The 25,831-nt window shown below is 34.6% G+C and overlaps 1 pseudogene; it reads left to right on the forward strand.

Annotated features, from left to right (window-relative positions):
• Positions 1 to 25,325, forward strand: part of LOC122738836 — a 59,522-nt pseudogene extending 34,197 nt beyond the window's left edge.
• The last annotated feature ends 506 nt before the right edge of the window (positions 25,326 to 25,831 follow it).

Genomic DNA, 25,831 nt, shown 5'->3' on the forward strand with positions numbered 1-25,831 from the left:
CCTTTCTTATTGGCCTGGGAGAAATAACTAAAAAATGCAGTTCGGAGGGGAGAAAACTTTGGACCTAGAGGTCCCTCAATATTTTCTGAATGCCAGGATTTGGTGAGCCACCCAACCAACTCTCCCCATATTAAATTTACCACTGTAAGGTTCTAAAATCCTAGCTAGTCTGTCTAAAATATCTAATGAGGGGTCGCCAATAAATTATAAGCTTTAGCAAGAGTTAGAGTTTTAAGCATTTATTAAGGAGAATAAAAAATTTGGTAAAGAGAGAGAGAAAGGCCTAGATTCAGCTATCTATTAATGGGAGAGAGGATTCCATACTCCACTCTCAACCAGAGTCCTGATGAAAGCGAGCGAGAGCGCCAGGCTCGCCCCTTCTTCCTCTCACAAGCAAATGTCACTTCCTGACACCAAAGAGCCACATGTTTGCCCTCAGATGCCATGTCCTCATGGCAGAGTGTCCTGCACTAAGTCTCCAGCAAGTGGCGTCATTCCAATTGTTACAGTCCCCGCCTTTCTTTCTTCAAGAAACACAGGGTGTTTCCTTGATGAAACAGTCAAAAATAATAGAATATAATACTCTATGCTAACAAACAATATGTTTATTTGGTATTTTGTTTGTTTGTCTTTTTATTTGTTTTGGTGGGGCAATGTGGGTTAAGTGACTTGCCCAGGGTCACACAGACAGTAAGTGTCAAGTGTCTGAGGCCTGATTTGAACTCAGGTACTCCTGAATCCAGGGCCAGTGCTTTATCCACTGTGCCACCTAGCTTCCCCTACAAACAATATGTTAATAACAATATAGAAAACAGAGAAAGGAAAGTTTGTCCAGAGGCGCGGTCCCTCATGAACCAGTGATTTAACACTGGCCTGCAGAGGGAGGGTCTCTGCAGAGAATACATGTTACAAATGGTGTATGTAATAACAGAAGGGAAAAGGAAAATCAACAAAACCAAACTGTTCATTTAAAGTCTTTGAAAGTCTTTTCTCAGATGATTCTTGAGACATTCTCTAGGTGTAGTTGTGGAATGGAAATCTTTTCAGGGATTGATGTGTGGATGCTGGTAATCAGCCAGGAAAATTTCCTATAAAACTAAGCTTAACACAACTTTAAAATAGCTTTGTCAATAATCAAACAATGAAATTTCTTAAAAACATGTCTAAGGGAATTCAGAATCTTAGTTGTTACACGTGAAACATAATAAAACAAAAATTGAAACATTCTCTAAAGCTTAATATTACTATAGTCCCCCCTTGTGGAGGGTAAGTTAAGAAGACAATTGCTGTGATATTAATTTTTAAAAATAATTTTTTCTTTGTTTCATTACTTTTTGCATCATCTGCCTAATTATCATCATGCCTTTATGAGAAACTAAAGAATCTAATATAATTGATAACAGATGTCAAGGCCACATCCAACACTGTATTTATCATGACATCTGAGATAATTATAGAAGTTACCCTGTTCCTCAAAGAAACAAGAAGGGGAATGTGTCAAGATTATGGAACTCAGGGGTTCACCTGGAGATTGATCTGGGCTGATTGAGTTGGGGAAGAGTGACTGTAGTACTAGATTGTAAGCATGTCTGGCTAGCACTTAAGGGTACTTTGATTGATTTACCAGATTATAAGCACATCTGCCTGGTACTTAAGGGTACTTAATGAATTTGAATTACACTAGCCAATCGGCTTGAGGAACCTCCCATTTCTGGGAGGGGAGCATGAAGCAGGAAGCAGATTCTGGGAGAGGGTTCTTCCTCTTTGGCTGCAAGACATCAGCATGGTGGCAGGGAACTTCAGAAGTGGGAGATTAGGAAGGCTAGGATTGACAGGTTATAGGAAATATGTTCTCAATCTTTCTCTTTCTTTTACTATTTTTCAATAAACCCTTAAAAAACCTAAACTTATTTATCAGTGATTTTAGTCAGTTTCCCCCCAAAACTGGGAGGACAGATTAGAACCCACATTTATAATTTTAAATTACATACCACTAACACTATATATATGTAAGTGTACAAATGTGTATTTTTCCATATTAGTAAATCACTCAACAAACATTTATTGAGCACCCACTATGGGCCAAGCACTATACTAAATTCTTGAGATTCAAAGGTAAAAGGCAGTCTGTGCTGAATCAAATGTGAGAGCAAAAAATGAAAGTAACTATTTACAAAATGCATACACAATAAATTGGAGATAATTAGTAGAGATAAACAATAGTATTACATCTTTCAAGATAGGCTTCCTGTAGAAGGTGAGATTTTACTGATATTTGAAGGAAGCTATTGAATACAAGAGAAGAGGTGAAGAAGGAGAATTTTCTAGGTCTGAGGAACAACCCACAAAAGTTCCTAGAACCTGGGTGTCTTGTGGGGAAAACAGAAAGGAGGCCCATATTATTGGACTAGAGAGAATACTGTGGAGAGCAAAATAAAGGAAGATTGGGAAGGTAACAAGGGGCTAGATATGGGTTTGTAAGACAAGCAGAGGATTTTAGGTTTGATCCTAGAGACGATAGCCCCTGAAATTTATTGAATAGTGGGGTAACATGGTCAGATGTATCCTTTTACAGGATTAAGTGATAATTAAGTGAAGATTAGACTAGAGTAGAATGATATTTGATGTGTGGAGATTAATCAACAAACTATTTAAATCATCTAGATGTGAACTGAGGAAAGTCTCCTTCAGGGTATTAATAATGTCAGCTGAGAAGGGGGAAGAGGGAATAGTCTAGAGATGTTGCAAAGTTAAAAGCAACAGGAATAGGCAATAGATTACATAGGGGAGGTGAGTACAGGATCATACCTAGATTGTAATGGAATGACAATAATAATTTCAACAGTTATAGAAATATCAAAAGGAGGGAAAGTTCACTTTTGAATGTGTAAAATGGAAGATGTCTATGGAACATTTAATTTGAGATGTCTAAAAGGCAGTTAGAAATTTAAGTCTAGAGCTCATGGCTGCACAAGGAGATCTGAGATTCATCAATTTAGAGATGATGATTGAAACTATAGTGGCAGATGCCATCCCGATATGTTATAGTATAGAGGGTTGAGAGAAGTCCCAGGACAGAACCTTTAATGATATCTGCCTTTGGCTGGTATTGCCTGGAGGAAGAAAGGTGATCAGGACAGAGTAGTGTAGCAATATCATAGAGCTATTTTCTTGAGGTTTTAATAGTTGAGATTTATCCCAGCCTTGATTAGCCTTTTTTCCCCAGCTTTGGTTTACTTAAAATCAAATTCTTGATTGGCTTTTTAAACTATCTCTTTTTTCATTGCAAAATTAATTTCTTTCACTTGGTATTCTAATTTAATAGGTGGACCTATTTGACTTGATTGCCTTGCCTTCAATGGTCTGTGTCATTTTTTCACAGAACTAGCTTGCCTTTCAGAAACTTACTTCAAGAGCCAAGAATATATTGTCTTATCTTCATTTTGGAAAATATTTGAAGTGTTCAAATAGGTAGGAGAAAAACCTGGACAATTACAGAAACCTAGAAAGAAGAAAGTATCAAAGAAAAGACAGTGAATTCAGAAATTTGAAGAATGAGGATTGAGAAAAGCCCCTTGAATTTGATCATTAAGGGATAATTGTTAGTTTTGGAGAGAGAAGTCTCACTTGAATATTGAGATAAGAAGCCAGAATATTCAAAGGTCAAAAGAGGGAGAGGAAAGGAAGTGGAGGGGGCATCAATTATAAATGATCTTCTCAATGAGTTAAACCACAAAAAGGAGATAGATATTGAGGCTTGGTGGACCAAGAGATTATCTGAGGATGGGGCAGGGGAGGTGGGGGTGGGAATGGGTATGTTTTTAGGCGGAAGGAAAACAGCCAGTAGACAAGAAGAGGTTGAAGATATGTTAGAGTGGAGAAAATGGATGTGCAATCTGCTGAAGAAGACAGGAAAGAATGGAATCCTTTGTACATGAAGAAGGTTTGCCTTGAGACATGTTAAGGAGGACATCATGGCTGAATACATCTGGGAGATTTGCAATGAATATAAGATGAGAAGAAGGAGATTTCAGGGAATGACCACTTTTTTCTTAATAAAATACGAGGAAAGATTGAGAAGGTGTGGGGAGAGGGAAGCATGAGAGCTTTAAGGAGGAATGGAAGGGTTAGAAAAGTCATAGTAATGAGTTAAGGATTAATTAAGGAGTAAAAAATGTCTTGTAGTAGTGGAGATTCAGTTGAGGATAAATAACAAATTTGCAGTAGAATTGATAAGCATAGTTTCAACTTTTTTTTCTTCCTTTATTTAGGAGCATATGTGTAAGAACAAAACCTGTGGCAGGTAGTAGTGATCTAAGGGTGAAACTAGGTAGAGCAAGATTGGCAATAGTATAGTGGGGCAAGGACCTCACGAGAAGAGGATAATGTGGAGTTGAAAGTGTACATTCACTGAAAGGTCAAGATGTGGAAAGTAGAAGAATGTTGGAGTCAAGGAATTGCAATTAATCTTGAATATGAAAAACAGGGTTTGGGATTTCAAGGCAGAAGAAGAAGTGGAATGGTAGTAGATTGTGATCAGATAAGTGAATTTCAAAGTTTATGATCGTGGAAATTTTGCATTTGTGAGTTATAGTGAGATCAAACTTCCCTATGGGGCAACACTAGGCTCAAGGTATTCTCTGGGTCTGTAGTCTTAAAACACCATAACTCATGAATGGCCCCAATGGTGAACTTTCATTTAATAGTCATTTATTAAACATGTTTATTTCAAAAGAGAATCCTTTATCAAGATAACTTAGTATATATAGTGTCTGCAAAATAACTTCAAAATAAACCTGAGACACATATTGCCAGAAATTCATACAGTATTACTGAAGGGTACACATACATACACCTCTACTAACATACTTTTAAAGAGGCACATATATAAGGATATCTATGTAGTCAAGCGAGTAACATATTTGGCACTGCAGGACTATAGCACCTGTTTCCTTTCTCTTTTTATGGTATTCTGAAGATGTTTCTACCTGGGCAGTTCATTCAGCTCAAATCCTTAGGCTTATTCTTTTCTTGAGTTTTATTCCCATCTGGCAAAGCTAATTCTCTTATTTATCCCTACCTGGCTCTCTTCTCTACTGTCAAATATCGGTTTTCAGGGTTTCCCTGACTTACTGTTTAGAAAAACTGACTGCCACTATGAGCATGGACAGTCTTTTGGGATCAATAGTCAGCAGCCCTCTAATTCCATTAAGCTGACTGAAGTATTTTTACATGCATGCCTTATGATTTTCCTTTCTTGTTTTTGAATAATAAATATTTTTATTTAAAGTTTTGAGGTCCAAATTTTATTCCTCCCCTACACCTACCTGAGGCATTAAGCAATCACATATAGGTTATACATGTGCAATTATGCAAAATATTACCATATTAATAATTTTGTATAAGAAAACTTGGAAGAAAAATGAAAAAAATAGCATGCCTCAGTCTGTGTTCAATCAATATCAGTCCTTTCTTTGAGGGTGGATAGTTTGTTTCATCATTATTAGTCCTTTGGGATTGTCTTGGATTCACTGAGAATAGTTGTCATTCACAGTTCTTCATCCAACAATATTGCTGTCACTGTGCACAGCTTTCTCTCAACATCTCACTTCAGTATACATAAGTTCATAGAATTCTTTACAGGCCTTTCTGAAATCATCCTGCCTGTCATATCTTATAGCACAATAATAATCCATCACCATCATATACTACACTTTGTTTAGCCATTCCCCCAGTGATGGTTATTCCTTTGATTTCTAATTTTTAGGCAACACAAAAAGTGCTAGTATGAACATTTTTGTACAAATAGGTCTTTTTCTCTTTTGGGGATGTCTTTGGGATATAAACATAGCAGTGGCATTGCTGGATTAAAGGGTATGCAGAGTTCTATAGCCCTTTGGGCATAGTTCCAAATTGTTCTCCAGAAGTGATGGATCTTTTCATAATTCTACCAACGGTGGATTAGTATCAAAGTTTTCCTATATCCTCTCCAACATCAAATATTTTCCTTTTGTTTGGTTATATTTGCTACTTTGGTAGGTGTGAGGTAATACCTCAGAGTTGTTTTAATTTGCATTTCTCTCATCAGTAGTTTTCTAGATCATCTTTTCATTATTCTTTTTTTTTTTTTGTATAGAGCATCTTTTCATATGATTATAGATAGCTTTGATTTCTTTTTCTGAAAACTGCCTTTTCACATCCTTTGACCATTTCTCATTTGGGGAATGACTTGTATTTTTTATAAATTTGACAGTTCTCTATATATTTGAGAATTAATGTTTTACCAGAAATACTTGTTTCAAAAATTCTTTCCCAGTTTTCTGCTTCATTTATAATCTTGGATTAATTAGTATTGTGTTTTTTTTTTTGTTTTTGGTACAAAACCTTTTTAGTTTTACATAATCAAAATTATCTATTTTATATTTTGTATTGCTCTCTATGTCCTCTTTGGTCCTAAAGTCTTCCTCTCCCCATATATTTGACAGATAATCTATTCCATGTGCTCATAAATCATATAGCCATTTTGACCTTATTTTAGAATACAGCGTGAGATGTTGGTCTACACTTAGTTTCTGCCATACCGTTTCCTAGTTTTCCCAGCAGTTTTTATAAAATAATGAATTTTTGTTCCAAGAGCTTTGATTTTTGGATTTATCATATGCTGGATTACTATAGTCATTTTCTATTGTGTAATTTGTTATTTTATGATGTTAACAACATTTTATGCCTACTCCCTTTTGTTCTCTGATTTTATTATCTCAACTAGAAGGAAATTTATTCATCAGTGGTGTCCTGATACAGACCCTTTATTTCACATCTTTATGTACATGTAAATCCACATCTGTACACATATGATATAAATATTCACATGGATACACATATGTACATGTGGACAACAATATGTAAAACTATGGAGATACATACATAATAAAAAAAAGTTTAGGGAGGATAAGGAAAAACACAAAATGCTTTGAATGAAATACAAAAACGTATATCAGCATGATGAGCATCTGGTACTGCCATGAATGCTGTAGTATGCTGGTGGAGTAATCAAAATGGACTCAGCTTCAAGATGTTAAATTACATTTTTAGGCAATTTAACTTACAGCTGTATCAAAGAATTTGAAGGGCCTTCTAACCTTGCTAGCAATATATTTCTGTTTGTAGTTGCCAACAACCATGAACAAATGACCAATTACTTGATATTGAAAGAAGTATATATCTCAATTGACAATCCACATAATGTGAATTCTAGTACAAAAAACAAACAAAAACTCAAAACATAGGCTCATATGAAGGCCAACATTTTCTATGCTATTCTGAACACATTATTGTCTGGAAAATTAGACAAAGGCGTTGCCATTTATTTGGCTTTTGGAATATAAGTTTCTCATTCAATAACCATTATGGAAATAAAATTGGCAATACTTTGGTGTTTATGTAATTACTTCTAGTTTGGAAATCTTTATGTGTAAAATATGATTATATAATCAAATGCATCAGGTAGTCCATACATTTGTTTTTTGTTAATTCTATTAATCCTAGCTCATTTAAAAATAATGATGATATTTTATAATGAATATAAATAATTCTACTCATTCAGAGAGTATGACTATGATTTTTTAATTGAATTGCATTTTAAAAGAAGATTATTTTGCTATTTTGAAGTAACAAAATACAACAATCCCAGTTCAGTGTTTTGGGTTTTATAATATAAAATTCAATGAGAATAAGATTCAAACAATGTCCACCCCCTCTCTTCTTTCCCTCTTCTCTAATAGGTCTTTCATGCCTCTTCATGTGACATAATATAACCCATTCTGCCTCCCCCTTTCCTCTTCTCCCAGTACAATCTTTTTTTTTTACAGCTTAATTTGATTTTATCCTGATATCAGTGTCAATTTATATCCACACCCATTAAGTATACTCTTCCTAACCTCCCTAATAAAGATACAGTTCTTAAGAGTTACAAATATTATCTTCCCATGTAGGAATATAAACAGTTTAGACTTATTGAATACCATTTTGTTGTTGTTGTTGTTGTTGTTTTTTCATGTTTACCTTTTAATGCTTGTCTTGAGTCTTGTATAAGTCTTGAGATGGGCTGTACATTGTATTTACTGAAGTGAGACAGAGCTTTCTTGAAGTCCTTCTAAGTTACCTTGGGCTGAAAAATTGTTTTACTCCATATTTCTATGGAATCTGTAGCTCCAGACTTCTTTTAGAGGTTTGATTTAAAGTAGTTTCCAAGGGAATCTGGGCAGGTTCCTTGCCTCTCTCCGCCATCTTGGCTCAGTCTCTCCAGTAATTATTTGCAAGCATTTTTATCAAATTTTATGTTCAATGTTTTAAATAAAAAATATTTATGTTATATTTTATTTATGTACTACCGACTTTTTATTATACAGGGAAATTATTATGCACAATAATTTTTTAAGGAGAAAAAATATTCTGTTACACTAACCAATATATAGTGGACAGGAATTGGGGTGAATATTTTCTACACACATAATCCCTCATCTATAACATAGATCAGAAGGATATATTATCTTATAACTCTTATTTGGTGCCAAGCTTATTTATTTTGAATTTGAAGATCTGATTTCTTTTTTTTCTTGTTGCTCTTTCCATTTACAGAGTTGCAGTCCTTGTGTTCATTGTTTTCCTATTTCTGCTTCCTTCAAATTGTGTCAGTTTATATAAGTTAAGAATTTTCATGTGACTCTGTATTCAACATGTTCATTATTTCTCAAAGAACAGTAATATTCTATTATATCAATCTATCAAAATTAATTAACCATTCCCTAATTAACAGGAAACTATTTTGTTTCCAGTTTTTTGCAAGAAAAAGTGCTGCTAAAATGTTTTGATGTATATTATCTCTCTAATAATACTAAGCTGTGCTACCAATTCAAATAATTTACAGGCCACAGATAGGGCTCTTTCTTCCTCCTTATAATGTTTAACAAGCACTTCACATTTTCCCAAATTATTCAAAATTATATAAATGGCTTCCTCAATAGCGTTATCTCTAGTGCCAGTTGGCATTCCTAATATAAAAAGTTCATGGAGATTCAGTTCAAATGCTTCATACTACTGTTTTAAAATTTTGATATTCATTTAAGTTTAAATGTCAACAGACATCAATAGTTATGCACACAAATGCAAATAATAAGAAAAAATTGAAAAGGCAGTATCAATTAAGAACACAATGAAACCTCAGGGTTCTCTTTAGAAAAGGATTCTCATTAGGAATAATAAAAATCAAAAGAAAAAATACCTCAAAAAGTCATAAAAAATATGAGTTTCTGAGAAAATGCATAGAATCAGAGATATCTACAGGTTGTATTTAAATAAACCAGAACCTAAGAAAGAATAATCAGAGCTCAAAATAATACAAAACAAGACTCAGTATGGCTCACAAACTCTGTAACCCTGGAGAAAACCAAAGCATTTCATATTGACAAGATTTACTGAAAGAAAGAGATTACAGTTTACAATGCCTATTCTGTCTTGTTGGAACTGATTTAAGTACAAAAACCTTGTTTGAGTTTTTGACGATTTTTTTCTGTCTGGTAAAATAGACTGTAGCTTAAATAATGAGTGTTATGTAAAAATTAAAAGAGGTTTTATTACTTGTTCTTTTCATAAAACACAAACAGAATCTAGATTCTGAACTTTCTTAGATCCTTTTTCTTCACTAATCTATCATCTCCTTTTATTCCTGGAATCAGTTGTGCCTCAGTCTTATCTGTACTAGATGCAAGATATATCTCTCCAGCTTCTCTCCTGTCTTAGATTCAGTTGAGAAAGATTGCTATGTTTCCATCTCTTTCTAAAACATCCTTCCCACACTGTCAGATTTTGAAATTTTGTTTAGCAGAAATTATTTTCTATATGATTTTCCAAGATTCCTTTCATAGGTTAATTTTAGGGGCAGCCATACATCTTAGTGGATATAGAATGCTGGGCCTGGAGTCATTAAGAAATGAGTTCAAATCTGACCTCTGTCACTCATTAGCTGTGTGATTCTGGGCAAGACTCTTATCCAATGGAGGAAGAAATGGAAAGGTATCTTTGCCAATAAAACTTGTGACCTGCTATGCTCATATGGTCTTCATGGCTTCATGAAGAGTATACACCATTGAACAGGATCACTTTCATTCTGAGGTCATTAATAATAGTATGGCCAGGCTGCTTCTTATGTCATCTGTCTCTTGGATAAAGTGTGAATTCTTTTTCATTTTTTTCTTTATTTGTTTTTTTTTCCAGTTCCATGTCAAATAAAGTTTGATATCTATTTAAAAATTTGGGGGTTCCAAATTTTCTCCCCTTCTCCCCCCACCTTTGAGAAGGAAAGCAACTAGATACAGATTATACATGTGTAATAGTGCAAAATATTTCCATATTAGTCATGTTGTAAATGAAAACAGACCCAAAAAAAGCAACCCAAGAAAATTAAATTTAAAAAATATGCTGCAATCTGTATTCAGACACCATCAGTTTTTTTTTCCTCTGGGAATGTATAGCTCTTTTCATCAGAAGTCCTTCACAGTTGTCTTGGATCATTGTTTTGCTGAGAATAGCTAAGTAATACACATCTGATCATCTTATAATATTGTTCATACTTTTTAAACAGCACATTTCACTGTGTATCAGCTCATGTAGTCTTTATGGGTTTTTCCGAGAGCATCTTGCTTATCATTTCTAATAGCACAATAGTATTTAATAATAATCACATACCACATTTGTTCAGCCATTCCTTAATAACTGGGAATCTCCTCAATTTCTAATTCTTTACAACCAGGAAAGAGCTGCTATAATTATTTTTGTACCTGTAGGTTCTTTTCCTTTTTATCTCTTTTTACATATAGACCTAGTAGTGGTATTGCTAGGCCAAAGAGTATTCATGGTTTTATAGTCCTTTGAGCTGAGTTCCACATTGATTTACAACAAATATTCTTTATCTGTGGGTCACAATCCCATAGACAGAAAACTGAGTGTGGACGTTGCCAAAAAATTGGCAAATGTAAAAGGTTCTGATGAGAGTAAGGTTCACTCACTTCCCCTATTATCCCCTATGTTTCCCTCTAGTGTATAAGCTTTTTCTTGCTTCTTTTATGTGAGATAATGTAACCCCATTCCGCCTCTACCTTTCCCTTTCTCCCAATGCATTCCTCTCCCACCCTTTAATTTAATTTATTTTTTAAGATATGATCTAAATCTGAATATCTGAATCATCTAAATCTATCATCTGAATATAATTTAGATATCCAACTTATACCTGTACCCTCTGTCTATATATATTTCTTCCAATTGCTCTAATAATAAGAAAGTTTGTTTGAGTTACAAGTATCATCTTCCAATATATGAATATAAAATTTAACATTTTTAAATTTCTTATGATTTAATTTTCCTGTTTACCTTTTTATGCCTCTCTTGAGTCTTGTATTTGAAAGTCATATTTTCTACTCAGCCCTGGTGTTTTCATCAAGAATGCCTGACAATTCTCTTTTACATTGAATTCCCATTTTTTTCCCTTGAAGGAAGTTTTTGATTCTTGGTTGTAATGCTAGTTTCTTTGGACTTTGGAATATATTCCAAGCCCTCTTATCCTTTAATGTCAAAGTTGCTAACTCTTATGTGATCCTGACTGTGGCTCCTCATTGCATGAATTGTTTCTTTCTGGCAACTTGGAATATTTTCTCCTAGACACAGGAATTCTGGAATTTGGCTATACTATTCCTGAGAGTTTTCATCTTGGAGATCTCTATCAATAGGTGATTGGTAGATTCTTTGAATTTCTATTTCACATTCTCTTTCTAGAATATCAGTGCAGTTTTCCTTGATAATTTCTAGAAAGATGATGTCTAGGCTCTTTCTTTTTGATCACAGATTTCAGGTAGTCCAATAATTTTTAAATTATCTCTTCTGGATCTGTTTTTCAAGTCAGTAGCACCCCCCCATAAGGTATTCAATATTGTTCCCTATTCTTTTCATTTGTTTGATTTTATTTGATTGTTTGTTGATCACTCATAAAGTCATTAGTTTCCATTTTCTCTCTTATTTTTAAGTAGTTCTTTTCTTCAGCGAGCTTTTGTGCCTCCTTTTCCATTTGGCCAGTTGAACTTTTTAAGAAGGTATTTTTTTTCCTTCAGTGTATTTTTGTCTCTTTTTCCATTTGGCCAATCCTACTTTTCTTTTTCTTCTTTTTCTTTTTTCTTTTTCTTTCTTTCTTTCTTTCTTTTCTTTTTTGCAGGTCAATGAGAATTAAGCGACTTGCCCCAGGGTCATACAACTAGGAAGTGTCAAGTGTTTGAGGCTGTATTTGAACTCAGATGCTCCTGAATCCAGAGCCAGTACTTTATTCACAATGTGACCTGGCAGCCCTCTGGGCAATCCCATTTTTCAAGGTATTCTCCTCATTGGATTTTTGTAACTCGTTTACTATTTGGCCTAGTCTGTTTTTTAAGATATTATTTTCTTGAGTATTTTTTGCATGTGTTTCCTTTATAAAACAGTTAACTCCTTTTTTTGTGGTTTTCCTGTTTCACTTTTCAATTTTTCCTCTAACTCTCTTTATTTTCATAGTCCTTTTTGATCTATTCCATGGCTTAAGACTAATTCATATTTTTCATGGACGCTTTGCATGTAGGAGATTTGAATTTGTCATCTCCTTCTGAGTGTGTGTTTTGATCTACCTTGTCAATACAGTAACTTTTTGTGGTCAGAATATTTTTCTTTTGTTTGCTTGTTTTCCAAAACTATTTCTATTAACTCTTTGTTAAAATAGGCTTTGCTGCCGTGGTGGAGGGCACATTATCCCAAGCTTCAGGGGGTTTGTACGGCTATTTTTAGATTTACTTCTAGGGACCTGTGAGTTTTCAGTTCCTCCAAGGTGGTATGCTCTAAGAAGAGGTGTATTTACTACTCTTCTTGCTTGTACCTTTTTCTGTTAGCAAGCACAAGCACTCTTTTCTGCCTTGGAGCTTTGAGGAGGTCCCCACTCCATTGAGGCTGAAAGTTCTAGTCTGCTAATATTCTTCCCTCTCCTGGGACTGCCACTGAAGGCTGCCACCTGCATCTGATTATGGGCAAAACAACAGAGCTAAGACTCAGTGCCAGCGGAGACTTCTGGAATCTCCTTCTGACCAATTGTTTTATAACCTTATCATCTGTGGGCTGAGAGTTCCAGAAGTAGCTGCTGTTAATGATGTTTCAGCAGTTCCCAAGGCCTGTTCCTGGTTTGCTTTGACCTGGTCTGCTTTGTTGCAACGTGTCCATGACTGATCTCCATAGTTCTCAACCAGGTGTGATAGTTCTTTCCTTGCAGACCTTCTAAGTTGTCTTTGGCTGGAAAATTATTGTACCCTGTCCTTTTGTGTGTTCTGCTGCTCCAAGAATTGTCTTATAGCATTATTTAAAGGGATTTAGAGGGATTTTGGGGAGAGCTCAGCTGAATGGCTGCCCTTTCCTCTACCATCTTGACTGTAATCTAAAGTTCTTTAGACAAGTTAAGAATTATCCCTAAATTGGCCTTTGTTCTAGTGCTGACTCATTCCAAGCTTTAACTTCAAGCAGTATCAGTGTTTGCTTTCCTTTGAAAGGGAGGAGACCATAAATTTAGATACAGATTCATACCTAGGCAGCATATGAAACCTTGTATGCTGATTTACACATACATACACACATATGTATACATATATGTGCATGTGTGTACACACAAATACCCACATATACATATATTGTTTCATATACATATATGTATGCATGCATACATACATAATTAGTTTTACTTTTTTCAGTGTTATTATGTCATTCTTCTTAGAACATCTGGCTAACTAAAGCTTGTTTCCTGTTAATAATAACCTCATGGCTAAAAGATGCCTCATAGAATGATAGTATTAAGGAAAATAAAACAACACAACAAAACTTTTGACCTATATGAAAAAAAGTCAAGAAAAGAGTAAGGTAATATATCATGTGCTATTTTTAAGCCTCCCAAAGTGATTTATCTAACTCCTTATAGAAGGATTTTTCTGTCTCCAGAACATTTGACTGTCTGTGACATATGAATTCCTTCCTCTCTATTGGCCTGTTGTGGCTTCTTTAAAATGTAGCCTTGTATTTAAATCTGTAAGTTAGTCTTTTTTATGAATTTGTTCTAACTTTTTTCAATCTTAATTTAATGAAACATGAGATAATGATTGTTTTTTACTAAGCCTGTGGGACCTTTGTAGCTTTCTAGGCCATAAAGATTGTTGTGTATTTTAAAATTTCTCTTTGTGAGTTTTTTTTTTCCCTTCTATAAGTAGCTTGCTTCAAATCCTAATCATGGTTCACCATTACTTTTCTGAATCCTGAACATGTGCAAATGCATAATAAAACCTAGATTTTTTCCCCTATAATTTTTTTTGGGGGGGCCATGGAGGTTAAGTGACTTGCCCAGGGTCACACAGCTAGTAAGTGTCAAGTGTCTGAGGCCGGATTTGAACTCCAGGTATCCTGAATCCAGGGCCTGGGCTTTATCCACTGCACCACCTAGCTGCCCCCTTCTCCTGTAATTTTTGAATTTGTGTAAGATTTATTCAGCAAGTTACCTATAATATGAACTCCATGGGAAAGTTATTTCTCTCATAATACTGGAGAGAAGCATTTGCAGACACACATGTTCTGTAGAAAACCACCTGTATGTAATTTTAATGGGAGAAGTTTGGAGAATAGGTAGCAAAAAGATACAAAATTTAAGGGATTAGGTTAGGATGATATAATTGTCAATATAATGACATGTTTCCACATGTCATTCATCTTTCTCCATCTTTCTGAAATCTTTGATTCTGTTGATCGCTTTTTCCTCATCCTGGATAATATTTTCTCTCTCTCTATCTCTCTCTCTCTCTCTCTCTCTCTCTCTCTCTCTCCCTCCCTCCCTCCCTCTCCCTCTCCCTCTCCCTCTCCCTCTCCCTCTCCCCTCTCCCTCTCCCTCTCCCTCTCCCTCTCCCTCTCCCCTCTCCCTCTCCCTCTCCCTCTCCCTCTCCCTCTCCCTCTCCCTCCTCCCCTCTCCCTCCCTCTCCCTCTCCCTCTCTCTCTCCTGAATTTTAATAACACTGTTCTCTCTTGGTTCTTTTTCTGTCTGCCTTACAATTCCTTCTCAGTCGTCCTAACTCTCCTCTTGTTATACTTCATGCAGATCAGGTTGAACAATCACGATTATCTCTAAGGCAGGGCTTTTCAATTTTTCCACTTGTGACCCCCTTTTCACTTGAGCAATTTTTACTTGACCCGGGATTTGTAGGCATATAAAATAGGTATATAAAACCTTTTACTCTTGCCAAATTTTTCATGACCCCCCATATCTAGTTATGTGACTCTATATGGGGTTGTGACCCACAGTTTAAGAAACATTGCTCTAAGGCTCATTCGATAGCCTTCTCTTTTCACTCAATACCATCTCTAGTTTATTATATCAAGTCCCATGTGATCAATTATGTTTATGCAGATCATTGTCAGATTGCAATATCCAAATCTAGTCTCACAGTCTCACCTCACCAACTATCTCTTGGACATGCAAAACTAGATATCCTATAGGTATCTCAAGCTCAACATGTTCAAGAGAATATACTCCCTGCCCCCCCCTCCCCAACTCTCTTATCTCTCAAATTCCATGTTTACTCTCCAGTCACTCATATTCAGTATAATTTTTGATTCACACTGAGACCACATATTCAATCTATTACCATATTTTGTGCTTTCTGCCTTCATAATATCTCTCAAATTTCATCTTTACTCAGAGTGACTACTCTAGTTCAAGCCTTCTCACCTTTCTCCTGTATAATCAGAATAACCTTCTAATGGTTCTCCCTGTATAACATCACTCTCCACTTCAATTCATACTCTACTCAACTGCCAAGGTATTTTTTTGTCTACAATGTAATCTCTAATGGCCCATGCTTACAACCAGAATTAAATGAAAAAAGGTATCTGTTTGGCATTTATAATTTTTCATCATCTGCTTCTTTCCTACTTTTCTATCTCACACATCCATGCTATTTATGATCCAGGAACACTCACATGTTTCCTTATCCTTCCATATAATTCCATATCCATTCTCTGTGCCTTTTCACTGGTTGTGCTCTATTCATGAAATTTTCTCCTTCATAACTGACTTTTAGATTTCCAGGCTATCTATAGTATTCAATCAAAACCCACCTTATCCAAGAGAAATTACCTATTCCCTCTGCTGGCTTCTAGTTCTTAGAATACCTTCCATTTCTCTCTCTCTCTCTCTCTCTCTCTCTCTCTCTCTCTCTCACACACACACACACACACACACACACACACACACACACACACACACACACACACATCTACCTATCTAGTTATCATCTCTTTGTCTCTTTATCTATCTATGTATCTGTCTCTTGTATGAAACTAATTATTTTCATGTTGATAATTCGAATATGAGCTCTTTGGGGGCAGGGACCTCATTCACTCTTCTTTATATTTCCTATACTTAGCATAGTACCAGGCCTATAGGAAGTGCTAAATAAATGTTTATTGACTCAAACCTTCACTTAGACCACGACAGAAAACTGCAGACCACACTATTTCCTGTAGTCCAAAGGAGAAAATTTGGTATATTAGAAAAGCATGTGTGACGTTTACTAGTATTTCTCCTATTGTTGACACTGTGAATCAAAAGGAATGTTTAAACACCAAGGGAATGTAAGACCTAAGGTGGTTTGCTTAACAATTGAAAGGTGAAGAGGATTTTAGTGAAGAGAGGCTTGAATCCTTTATATTAACTTTCAAATAAAATAAAACATGTTATAATTTACTTATTGTCTGCATGGAAGCTGAGACTTTTTTTAAGCAAAAGGAGCCATATGCTGACATTCTCAAGGGCAAATTATGGTAGAGTGGCATGAGTCAAAGGGATTTGTAAGAGAACTCGATCCCTCAAATTGTGTCATTGTTTATAGTATCAGGGGTGGGTAGGGGCCTAATTGTCACACTTATACTTTCTTCACACTTTGACATTTCTGTGATATGAGATGAGACCCTTGAAATTTGTACCTCTGTTTTTATGTTCAGTCATTTTAGTAGAGTTCAATTTTTCATGACTCCATTTGGGGTTTTCTTGGCATATACATTGCTTTCCCATTTCCTTCAATAATTTATTGTACAAATGAGTAAACTGACAAACATGGTTAAGTGTCTTGCCTAAGGTCACAACTAGTAAATTTCTGAGACTGGATTTGAATTCAGGTCTTCCTGACTGCAGGCCTGGTACTTTGTCCACTATGCAACTTTGCTCTCCAGTACTTCCTGTAAATAAATGTTACATAGTAGCTTACATTTATTTAGTGAAAATGTTTCCAGGGTGCTTTTATTAATATAGAGAAGTATGAACAGAAGTAATCAGTGAGCTGGATGAGAAGAAATAAAAATGGGTCTTTTATGGTGATAGAAAACAATAAATATTGGGGATTCTATTGTTGCCCTCTGGACAGATGCACTGACACCCACATAATGTGAAGAGATTTAAAGGAAAGCATACAGCACATTAAAAGGACAGCCTTCTGGAAGATTTAAAAGACACAAGGAAGACTTTCATAGGCTGAAAACTGTTTTTATAGTCTGATATAGGAGTGAGATGAAAACAACTATGTACTTCCTAGCTGTGTAACCCTGGGAAGGATATTAATCAGTTGGCCTCATTTTTCTCATATTTAAAATGAAGATAATAATAGCACTTACTTCCCAGAGTTACCTTGACTTTTTCCCGTGTCATCTCAAATATAATTCTTTGGTAACATAATTACCAAAGAACAATTATATGCCAAGAAAACCCCAAATGGAGTCATGAAGAATTGAACTCTAATAAAATGACTGAACAAAAAACAGAGGTACAAATTTCAAGGGTCTCATCTCATATCACAGAAATGTCAAAGTGTGAAGAAAGTATAAGTGGACAATTAGGCCCCTACCCCACCCCTGATACTATAATTACCAATGAACAAATATATCAATTTAGCTAGCAGATTATCATTTTTTATGAATATTGGATCAGCTTACCCATGAACATAGATATGTTTTAAGTTATTTAGATCTATCTTTACTTGTATGGAATTGTTTGTAACTGTGTTCATATAATTCAAATATATGTTTTATGTGTGCATATAAAGATATATACAAACAATAATATATACATAGATACATACATTTATATACACACACATCATATTACACACATAGAACACAATACATACATATGCATATTGAAAGATAGTTCTCCCAAAATATTTTATACTGAGCCATAGTTATTTTAAGGGGGAATTTCTATTTCTATTTACATCAGTTGGGTTTTGTTGTTAAAATACAGAGATACAAAATGGTTTTTATTTAGGTTTACTTTATATGTGGCAACTTTCTAAAAGATGTTCATTTTTGTTGTATTTCTTACATCTTTATTTTAATAATAATAATAATTTTATTTTCCCCCAATTACATGTTAAAAATTGATGTCTTTTTTTAAGTTTTGAGTTCCAAATTTTATTTTACTCTCTTCCTCCCCCTCCCTGAGACTATAAGCTATATGATATAGGTTATACATATATGCATACATATGTATGTAAGTATACACATGTTTGCATGTGCAATAATATAAAATATTTCCACATTACTCATTTTGTACAAGAAGACTTGAAAAACTAAAAGAGGAAACTGTTATGCTTCTAGAGACAATATTTTTGCATTGTCTCTAGAGTTGTTTAAGTTAACTATCATGTCACTAGAAGAGTGAGTTTTATATTTTCATTGCCTATGTTTATTCTATACACACACACACATACATATATTTATATGTATATACATACATACATATATTGAAAGATAGAGTGTCCTATTGCTATAGATAGCACATGTAGTACAATATTGAATATGAATAGTGATAATGGACATCTTTGCTTCACCATTGATCTTGTTGAAAAGGTTTCTAGATAGTCTCAATTACGGATAATGTTTGCTCTTCTCTTAAGTTAGATACTATTTATCAATATTAAGGCAAGCTCCATTTATTCCCATGTTTCCATTTTTTTTTTTTAAACAGGAAGGGATGTTGTTTTTTAAATCAGTTTCTGCTTCTTATTAATACAATCATATGATTTCTGTTTCTTTTATTATTATGATCCATTATGTTTATAGGTTCTTAATATCAAACAGCCCTGCATTCCTGATGTAAATCTAGCCCAGTTATAGTATATGATCTTTGCAACATATTACTGTAATTTCTGTAGTATTTTCTGTAAAATGTTTTGCTTTAATAGTCTTTAGGAAAATAGGTTAGTAGTTTTCCTTCTTTGTTTTGACTCTCTAGTTTAGGTATCAAAAGGATATTTGTGTCTTAGGATTTTTCAAAACTCTTTTTACTATTTTTAAAAACAGTTCATATAGTATTGGGATTATTTTTTTTTCTAAATGTTTAGCAGGATTCACTTGTAAATCCTCCTGGAACATTTTTTGGAGGTGTGTGTAGAGTTCAATTTCTTGTTTGTAATATATGATTATTTAAGTATTGTATTTCCTATTCTTATCTGGGATACACACATGTTTCACACAAATACATATACATGCATATATAAATGTTCATCCATATTACTTAAATGGTCAGTTTTGTTGGAATATAGTTGAGCAAAATAGCTCCTAATACTTGCTTTTTTATCATTGTTTGCAAATAAACCTTTTTTAAAATTTTTGTTATTAGTAATTTGGTTTTCATTTTAAAAACCCACTGAATGACATTTCTTTTGTTGGTTTATTTTTTTTAAATCAATTAGTATTATTTATACATTATTTTTTTTTACTTTCATTTGGTAAAAAAATCTCTAACTTTTCAGGACTTACATCTTGGTTTTTAAGGTTTTTATTTGTTGTTTTTCTAGTTTTTTTTTTCTATTTTGCTTTCCTTCTTTTATTTATATAAGCATTTAAATACATACATTCCCCTAAGGAAGGCTTTGGCTTGATTCCACAAATTTTCTTATGTTGTCTCATGGATCTCATTATCTTAAATTAAATTATTGATCATTTCTATAATATGTTCTTTGACTAATCCTTTTTAAAGATTATAATTTAGGTTCTAATGTATTTTTAATCTATACTTCAAAGACCCTTTATTCTTTTTTTTTTTTTTTAGATTCATGTAATCTTTTAGTTTTTGGTGAGTCAGTTGGGGTTAAGTGACTTGCCCAGGGTCACACAGCTAGTAAGTGTTAAGTGTCTGAGTCTGGATTTGAACTCAGGTCCTCCTGATTCCAGGGCCAGTGCTCTATCCACTGTGCCACCTAGCTGCCCCACCCTTTATTCTGATTACACTAAAATCAGGAAAAAAGATGAATTTAATATTCTATATTTGTCTCTAGATTTTTATGCCCTTATACATGATCATTTATTTAGGTTAAGGTATCAGACATAATGAGAATAGATATACTAGTTTATATTCGTTTGTCCATTGATCTCTGGAGGTCTATCATGTCTAGGTTTTCTAACGATTCATAAGAATTTCGAATTAGTTGCCATTTGGTGGATATTGTTCAATATTAACATTATTTCATGTTTATAATATCTTTTGGAAAAAATACATAGTTTATCTCTTTGTATTAGTTCTATTTTTCCTTTTCTTTATATGATATCAGGATAATTATCTCTATCATTTTTTATTGCAATTAAAGCATTATAGATTCTGCCCCAGCTTCTTATTTTAAACTCTATGTATATATCTTTCTGTCTCAAGTGAGTTTTCTTGTAAGCAAGATATTATTGGATTCTGATTTTAATCCCTTTTGCTATACTCTCCTGATTTATGGTTTTATGGGGTAAGTTCATCCCATTAACATTAACACTTATGATTTATAAACTGTGAATTTTCCTCCCATTCCATTCTCTATGCTTTTTCCTTCTCTTTATCTTTCTCCTTCTTTAGAAGTATGTTTTGCTTCTGACCACTGCCTCCCTTAATTAAACTTTTCTCTTGGACTCTTCCTTTCTTCAAACCAATTTCTCTCCTACTTCATTAATGGGTAAGAATATGTAGTTTTCAACCAGTTTTTAATATATAGCATCCATGGCCCTTTGTGTAATGTACATTTAGTGTATTATAGTCTGAAAGAGGTACATTTAATATTTTTGATTTTCTGTATTTGGTTGTTAAGTTTTTGCTCTAACACATAGTCAATTTTTTGTGAAGGTGCTGAGAAATGGTACATTCCTTTCTATTTCTTTCTTCTTTTTCTGATAGGTCCTCATATTCTATTTTTTAAAGATTCGTATTTATCTCCTTAACTATTTAGTCATTTATTTTATTGTTATATTTATCAAATCCGAGAGTAGAAATTTGAGGTCCTCCACCAATATATTTTTACTTTTTTCTCCTGTAATTCATTTTAATTTTCCTTTAGATTTTGGATGCTATGCCATTCGCTGCATATCTGCTTAGTATTCATAATACTTCATTATTACAGGGTTTTTTTGGAGATGTGGTTTGCCTGCTTATCTTGTTAAATTATATCTATGTTTCAGTTTGGGTTTATTTGTATTCTTATTGTAACCTGCCTTTTTTACATCAGCTGAAGCATAATAGAGTTTTCTCCAGCCCCTTATTTTAACTCTGTGAATGTCTTTCTGTTTCAAATGCATTTCTCATAAACAATTAATTGGGATTTTGATTTATAATCCATTTTGCTTTCTACTTCAATTATAAAATGTGAGTTTAGCATTTTCATACTCAGAGTTATGATTGCTAACTGTGAATTTCCTTCTATCCTATTGTTCTTCTATTTATCCTTTCCTCTCTGTTTTTAGCCTATTCTTCCTATAAATCCTATTCTGCTTCTGAACAATGACTTCTTTTATCTGCCCTTTTTAAAAATGTTTATCAATCAACTCTCTCTCTTATCCTTCCCCTCCTACTTCCCTGTTGGGTAAGATAAATTTCAGTTATCAGTTGGATACTACACACTCACACATTTCCCCTTTTTGAGATCAATTTAGATGTGAGTGAGATTCTAGAATTTCTTGCTTCTCCCATTACTTCCCCCTGCATTGTAAAACTAGTTCTTGTGCAACTCTTTTATGTGAGATAATTTTCTAACATTCTTGCTGTCCCTTCCACCCTTTTACCAGAGTATCTCTCTTTTTTTGCCTACCCATTTTTACATATTCTGATATAATGAACCCACTTCTGTTACCATCTTTCTGTATATAAACTTTCCAACTGCCCTAATACTTGTGAAGTAATTTAATAACACATCTACTATCTTCCATATAGAAAGGAAAGCAGTTTAACCTTGCTGAGTCCCTTATGATTTTTCTTTCACATTTACCTCAATATGCTTCTTTTGAGTCTTTTATGTGAAAGTCAGATTATGTGTTCAAATTTGTTCATTTCATCAGGAATGCTTAAAAGTCCTTCATTTTATAAAATATTCATCTTGCCCTCAAAGGATTATACTCAGTTGTGGTGGGTAGGTATTCTTGTTTGTAATGCTAGCTCTTTGGCCTTCCAGGATATCATACCCCAAGGCCTCTGCTTCTTTAACATGGCAATTGTTAAATCTTGTGTGATCCTGACTGTAGCTCCATGCTATTTGAATTATTTTTTTCCTGGCTATTTAAATTATTACATTTTTGACCTAGGAGCTCTGGAATATGACAATACTATTTTTACAAATTTTATTGATGACTGATGGATCCTTTCCACTTTCATTTTACCTGCTGGGTTCAGCATATCAGGGCACTTTTCCTTTATAATTTCTTGAAATATATATCTTGCTCTTTCATTGATTGTGGTTTTCAGCAGTCTAATAATTAAATTCTCTCTCCTCATTTTTTCTAGACCAGCTTTTTCATGTGAGATATTTTAAATTTCTTTTGTTTTATTTTTTTATTCTTTAGACTTTGTTTGTGGTTTCTTGATGTCTTACAAAGTCATTGGCTTCGACAATTCTCAATTCTAATTTTTTTAAGGAATTATTTTACCTCTTTTTTAAGGAATTTTAGGATTTTAAGGATTTTTACATCTTTTTTAAGGATATTTTTACCTCTTTTTTCCATTTGGTCAATTCAGTTTTAGGTGTTATTTTCTTCAGCATTTTGTGCCTCTTACTATGCTATTAATTGTCTTTCTACAATTTTTTCCCTTTGCTTTCATTTCCTTATTTTTTTTTACTCTTACTTGATATTGAAAATCATTTTAGCTCTTCCAAGAATTGTTACTGGGCTTGGGTTCAATTAATATTTTCGAGGCTTTGTTTGTAGCTGTTTTGACTTCATTATCTTGAGTGTTTGTGTCTAGAGCTTTCCTGACACCAGTGTAGAATTTAAAGGTCATTTGTTGTTGTTATTATTAATTTTTCCACACCACTTTTAAAATTTTGAACTCTGTTGCTAATATGGGGAGAAGGGGTAGTGTCTTTTGAGACTCTTAAGTCTTCTTCACATTATAGTTTTCAGACCCAATTCTGGGGGATTGGAAGTTTTTGATGTTTCCAAGATGGAATGAAATGGGGGTAAATGTGGTCATTGCTCTCTTAGGCTCACTCCTTAGCCCTTGTTCTGTTCACATTATTTATCAATTCATGGAGATATATAGATAGATGGATAGATAGATAGATACTAGATAGAGATAATACATACATATACATATATGTATGTGTACATATAAATGAATAAATAAATATGTATGTATGTATATGTATATATAAACACACATACACACATATATTATGATAGGAATACATTGTGATCTTTAAATTATAATGTGGGGGGAAGCTAGGTGGTGCAGTGGATAGAGCACTGGCCCTGGATTCAGGGGAGGACCTGAGTTTCAAATTCTGGCCGTGAAACACTTAGAAATACTAGCGTGTGATCCTAGGCAAGTCACTTAACCCCAATTGCCTCACTAAAAAAAAAATCTAATGTAGGTCCTAACCTGCCCCACCAAATTTTGGGGGGAAAACTAACTAAGATTTACTGATAAATTCAGTTAAGAGTTTAGGCTTTTTAAGTATTTATTAAATGTGTATTAGAAGTTAGTGAAAAGAGAGAAGTTGAGAATGGGATACCTTATAGCCTGGAAAACCCTAGCTTATAGATCGATTTGGTATAGCCAGAGAGAAACCCTTGCTTTTCCTACCAGTCCATGTGAAATTCTGCCACCATGCCAAAATCCCAGGAGAAAAGAGGCCCTCTCTTTTTCTCTCTCTCCCTGCCACCAAGCCAAGGTCTGAACAAACAAAAGACTGATCCAGTGAGCCACCCTAACTTTCCTACTTCCTGTCTCCCTCCCTGAAAGAGGAGGTCCTTCAAGCTGATTGGTTGAGGGTAGTCTCCTGTTGATCATAGTCCACAGCCTCTGAGAACAACACCTCTCTCAGGGCCAGGCATGCATTGTCTCAATTTATCAGTCTTAAGTAGGTTCTCAGTCAGTTTCCCAGTCTTACCCAATTCAGTAAATTCCAAATCAATCTTCATGTGGGGCCCCTTGGTGTCTGCCAAATCCCATTATTTTTTCACAACATTATTCTGGAAAGAGTCTGAACTTGAGCAACCAATATCAATTTTATCTTGTCTCTGCTATTTCCTAGCTGGATGAAAATAAGCAAGTAATTTAATTCATCTGTACTGTATAAAATACTATTTGTAAAATGGGAATTTAATACCTGATATGTTAGTATTAATATTACATTTAAGCTTTTCTGGTTGGGCTGGTCTTTGGGAGGGCACCAGTATGGGAGTTGACATCTGCCATAACAGGGACTGGACATCTACCTTCAGCAGTTGGTGAAGCTCTACCAGTTCTTGGCCCATAGAACCAACTCAACTTTCAACAAGGTTGTTCTGAAAAGGCTGTTCATGAGGCAGACCAACCGTCCCCCTCCCCATCCCAGTCCTGAATGATCATGAAGAGGAAGCTGCCAGGCAGGGAAAACAAGACAGCTGTAGTTGTTGGGACTGTGATCTATGGTGTGAGGATCTAGGATGTCCCCAAGCTGACGGTGTGTGCTCTTTGCATTACTACCAATGCCTGGGATTGCATCCTCAAGGCTGGTAGGAAGATCCTTGCCTTTGACCATCTAGCCATGAGCTCACCCAAGGACAAAGTAATTGTCCTGCTGTCTGGTCCCTAGAAGGGCCATAAGGTGTACAGGCATTTTGGGAAGGCACCCAGCACTCCCCATAGTCACACCAAATCGTATGTCCAATCCAAGGGCTGGAAGTTCGAGTATGCCAGGGGCCACCTTGTTAGCCATGGCTACAAAAACTAATTCTCCTCTTCCTTGTAACATTAAAGATTTTTGGACAAAAATTACTATATTTAGGTTAAGGGCAATATCCTAATTGCCGCCCCCTCCCCAAAATCCATATCCCATGCATACAGACAAGTTTTTTTCCCCTTAAACTTGAAATATATTGAAATAATCCTTGAAAATTTTGTTTGTTCTGCAGTTGAAGGACTTTGCCTGATAATGTAAATTCCTCATCATCTGAAATAAAGTAGCTACAAGGAACTAGAATGGCTCTAAAATTATTGGCTGTTGGATCACAGTGGGAATTTTATTCAAATGAATGAATGCCCCACTTTGAGGAGCTAAAAGTCAAGTAAAAGAAAGGCAAGATGAGCAGGCAGAGAAAGGTGAGGACCATAGGAAGTTTCTTTAGTGACAAGGAAGATTGAGGTGCATCCTCAGAGGAAGATGTCAACATCAGGGCCCCTATATCTAAAGTTTCCAAAGATAATAAGAATTGGTCTCAGGCCATAGAAATGCTTAAA

This window comes from Dromiciops gliroides, chromosome 2 (assembly GCF_019393635.1).
Source record: "Dromiciops gliroides isolate mDroGli1 chromosome 2, mDroGli1.pri, whole genome shotgun sequence".
In the NCBI taxonomy this organism is placed as follows: domain Eukaryota; kingdom Metazoa; phylum Chordata; class Mammalia; order Microbiotheria; family Microbiotheriidae; genus Dromiciops; species Dromiciops gliroides.